The following is a 4,358-nucleotide window of genomic DNA, read 5'->3' on the forward strand; positions in this document are numbered from 1 at the left end:
ACATGGAGTGTGGAAGAAGTAAAATAACTAGAAGCTGTCTGATCAGGTAAAAATATTTAATTAATTAAAAATAAACTAATGTTCAATTCTAACCTGTCATGAGTGTATTCAGGGAGACAACAGCTGACAGACCAGCCTAACACACAGCCATCATAAATGTATTACCTGTCAAAAGAATGTTTGTATAGGCCTTGGATGTATGAATCTAAGCTGCAATTAACACTAGACTATAAAAATGGTAGCTGCAACAAATCAAAAATTAGTTTTGACCTCTGAAAGTTATGGAATAAATAAATTTAAAACTCTCCTAGCCAGAGAAGTCCTAAAAGTAATGGTACTGGGTTTGATTTCTAATACCATTCTCCAACAAAATTCTCCAAAAAAATGAGCTCCTTGGAAAAATGCTGATTATAATATAGGCAGGAAATATACAAGGCACATTGGGTCTTAGCTTACTGCTGTCTGGGATGCCAGCATCTCATATCAGAGTACAGGTTCAAGTCCTGGAGACTGCTCCTGGTTCAGCTTCCTGCTAATGCACCTGGGAAGGCAGCAGAGGACCTAGGGCTTGGGCCCCTGCACCCACGTAAGATGGAATTCCAGACTCCCAGGCTCAGCTCTGTCCACTGTGGCCATTTGGGGGAGTGAACCAGCAAGTTGAAGATCTCTCTTTCTCTCTCTTGCTTTGCCTTTCACATAAATAGTTTTTAAATAATGATAGCTTGGAACATTCCATAGTGTCAGAAAGTAAATAAGTTCTAAAAATAAATATATAAATGATAAAGTACAATGAGTGGAATATGTTAAAGCAATACAGAGGTCCAGCTGAAAGAGCTCTCAGTAGCCTAAACCAGAACAATTTGAGCAACAAATAACATACCTGAACATAAAAGAAGTAGCCGTGAGTCCCTGCTGATGTAAGTATTTAAATAAATGGGGGAGAAGTCTATGCAGAGTCCTAAATTATTAGGGTCCTCCCTCAAGGAGGTCGAGAAAACTCCCACAACTTAAGTGTTGTCTTCCCCTGAGATGGTATGAATTTTAGGGTGTGGGGAGACTTACTGGGCCACATTGGTCTCTAGACTTGTGTGCCGCCTCTTTTCCTCCCTAGTCACCAAAAATTAAATTTGGCCTTATGTCTATTGCTAAAAGGAAAATGCAACCAAAAAACCCTCTTCTATGAAGCACTGAAAAGTGAGCTGAAGTTGGACCAGAGGTTTTTCATCGCAGCAATGATGCAAAGTCCTTGGAAAGCAACGGGAGGAGTTGGCACTCTTGGACAACCGCCACCCACAGCAAGCGCGCCCCAGGCCTTCCATCGGCATGGCTGCTGAGCCCCAGCGGGGCATCGGTTCTCTCCTGATCATGCCTTCTCTCCTTCCCCTATTTTTCTCCCCAGCCTCACCTCACAGGAGAAAAACTTCTAGACCTACTTAGAGCAATTCATTGAGCTCCTTGAATTATCCTGCAATTTCCTAAAGAGTTTAGGGGCACTGACCACAATGCTTCACTTAAGAAATTCCTGGGGTTGGTGACAGAGGTGACAAGATTCTGTGGCTATGGTTCTTCAAGATACACAGTCCTTCTGGACAGGGTGAGCAGGCCTAAGACCACATTAAATTCCTGTAATTCACATAATTTTAGGTCTGAAAGGAATCCCATAGGTTCCTTAGTCTTCCAGCTGAACAAAGTAAGACCTGTGCTCCTGGAAAACACATTTTCAATCAAATGTTTTCGGAACGTGAGCTTTTTAAAGTATGTTCTCAGGGCCGACGCTGTGGCTTAGCTGGTAGAGCCGCCGCCTGCAGTGCAGGCATCCACATATGGGTCCTGGTTCAAGCCCTGGCTGCTCCTCTTCCAATCCAGCTCTCTGCTATGGCCTGAGGAAGCTGCAGAAGATGGCCCAAGTCCTTGGGCCCCTGCACCCACGAGGGAGACCTGGAAGAAGCTCCTGGCTCCTGATCAGCCCAGCTCCGGCCGCTGGGGCCATCTGGGGAATGAACCAGCAGATGGAAGACCTCTTTCTCTGCCTCTCTAATTCTGCCTTTCAAATAAATAAATAAATCTTAAAAGGGGGGGGGGGGGATGAGTCCCAGCTGAATGATTTTTAAAAAACGTTTCCACTTTTTAACTTGTGGGTACAGCAGCAAGCAAACACATCAGAAAAGTGCTTAATGTTTTTCACTGTGATAGTCTTCAGTAAGATAGTGATTAGGAGCTACGTGAAAATACATATCCATGCTAGAGGCAAAATTGGCAAAGGCGATCTTTACAGAGTGGATGGTACCTGCCAACACCACACACCCAGGGACCCCAGCCTTGATTTCTAATTCGATTTAGCAAGAGATAAAAACCCCTTCCCGACCCATCACCGTCGTTCCTAGCGTCTACGGATCTGACAGATAAAGCTCAATTCGCGCTGGTTCGGAAAATGCACACGCTGCCAGCTCACGGGCTTGCTCGGGGAAACTGTGCCGGGAAGAACAAAAACTTCATTTCAAAGCCCTGCGGATCGCCAATGCCGACGTCCACGGCGAAGTTTCAGGGTTCCCTCCGGAGAGTCAAGTCCCTCGTGGTGGCCGCGCGTCGCAGGCTCTCCCCGTCGGGCAAAGGCGGGCACAGAACACACCGAGTGGGCTCGGGCGGGGGAGGGCCCGCTCCCACGACCGCGGACTCGCCAGCCCTGCGGCGGCACGCGCGAGCGTCGTGGGGCGCCGTTCACCGTCGCTCGAGGCAGCGGGCCACCGGCCGTGGCACGGAGGCCCCAGGCCGGACGCTCGCTCCCGGCGGCCGGACGGCCAGAAGCCCCCAGTCCTCGGCCCCCGCGCAAGCGACGCCGGGAAATGCCCACATCCGGGAAACCTGCCGCGGAGTGCGGCGGCGGCGACACAGAGTGGAAGGCAAAATGGCGGCGGCGGTGGCCTGGTGCTAAGGGGAGAGCCAGGTCCCCGCGACCCCTGCGACAGGCCGCGCTGGCCCGCGGCAGCCCCCTGGCGTCTCTGCCCCTCCTGCCCCACCGGGGACACCTGGGGTCCCTGGGCCGGGCTCCGGCCGCGTCGGCGCCCGCCCTCAGGCCCGTAGCCGCTGTCCAGGAGCCCCGCTTCCCCTGCAGGTAGGTCCGGGGCTGGCGTAGCGGGTGGGGCTCACTCTCTCCTCCGGAGCCGGAGTCGGCGAGGCGGTGGCCGCCGGGGCCCACGCCCATCCCCGCTGGCGGGGGTCCAGAGGCTGCTGCGGGCGCCGGGCTGAGCCGGCCCGGTTCGGGCCTGGCGTGGCTGGTTGCGTGGACCTGCGCCGAGCCCTGCCCTGGGGAAGCGAGGGTTGGCCGCGCCCGGTGCTGCAGGCAGAGCCCCGGGCTTTTCGGGTGGGTTAGACGGGGAAGAGCCGGCCTTGCGGCGGCCTTGCGTCCACTGCCTTCTTCCCCCGCCGTCTCTGACGCCTGCGAGCCAGCGGTGTCCAGGAGGGGAGCAGAGGCGAAGGGTGGTTCCGAGGGAAAACTGCAGTTACAGAGCCACGGCCCTTTGGACCCCCGAGGGCCCCCGAATCTCTTCCCCGTCCGCTGTGATGTTAGGTTCGCAGCTGGAAGTGGTGGGAGAAATGGAGGAGTCTTTCTGGAGTAGATGTGCGCGTAAATACGAGAAAGACAAGGTAACATTGTGCATTATAATGTGAAACAGAACTTGTGGCTCGGAGGTGACTTGATTTAATAACTCACTCTGACTTGTCCAACTGAAAGTCATTTACCGAGCGAATAAAGCTTAATGTCTGTCTACTCGTATTATACGACTTTAAAATACAGATCATTGTCTGGAAGTCATTCGTAAGTCTGATGAGCAGTAAGTTTTGTTTCACACGCAAATACTATTATATCACTGCGGTAGAAATGCATTTGACTGCTCGGGATCATGACATCTCTCAGACCTTGGTGAACTATTTACTGACGGTTAGAAGTTTTTTTGTTTTGTTTTGTTTTTGCCAAAGAAGAAAAGATAGTACATTACGATTGGAATGGATGGATGTTCTCTGCTTGTGATTGTTTTAGCTGAGGTTTTCTCTTTCCGTGAAATAATTGACGGACAGATAAAGTGGGCTAGTTGATTCCCCAGGGCACTGGAGGAATTCGGTTGATTTTACAGTAAAAGAAGTAGCATTGTGTTCCTGTGACACTTTGCTCCTGCAAGAAACTGGATCATGGCCCATGCTGGGAAAGACACATTGTTTTTGTGAATATAGATTGAATGTGCTGTGCCTTTCTCCAAAAATAAAGAAAAAATGCTTCTACATTTTTTATGAATGATAACTGACTTTCATTCTACAGTTGAGTTCTTTTGTTTTTACTGTTAGTCTTTGTGATTTTATAT

At 50.6% G+C, this 4,358-nt stretch overlaps 1 protein-coding gene across 3 annotated transcripts in view; it reads left to right on the top strand.

Annotated features, from left to right (window-relative positions):
* The first annotated feature begins 2,973 nt into the window (after positions 1–2,973).
* Positions 2,974–4,358, top strand: part of LATS1 (large tumor suppressor kinase 1) — a 61,770-nt gene continuing 60,385 nt past the window's right edge. For all 3 annotated transcript variants that reach the window (XM_070073424.1, XM_002722434.5, XM_070073425.1), the window contains exon 1: positions 2,974–3,112. The gene's annotated coding sequence lies outside the window, so the exon portion shown is untranslated. The remainder of the gene's footprint in view (positions 3,113–4,358) is intronic.

The sequence above is a fragment of the Oryctolagus cuniculus genome, chromosome 5, assembly GCF_964237555.1.
Source record: "Oryctolagus cuniculus chromosome 5, mOryCun1.1, whole genome shotgun sequence".
Classification (NCBI taxonomy): Eukaryota; Metazoa; Chordata; class Mammalia; order Lagomorpha; family Leporidae; genus Oryctolagus; species Oryctolagus cuniculus.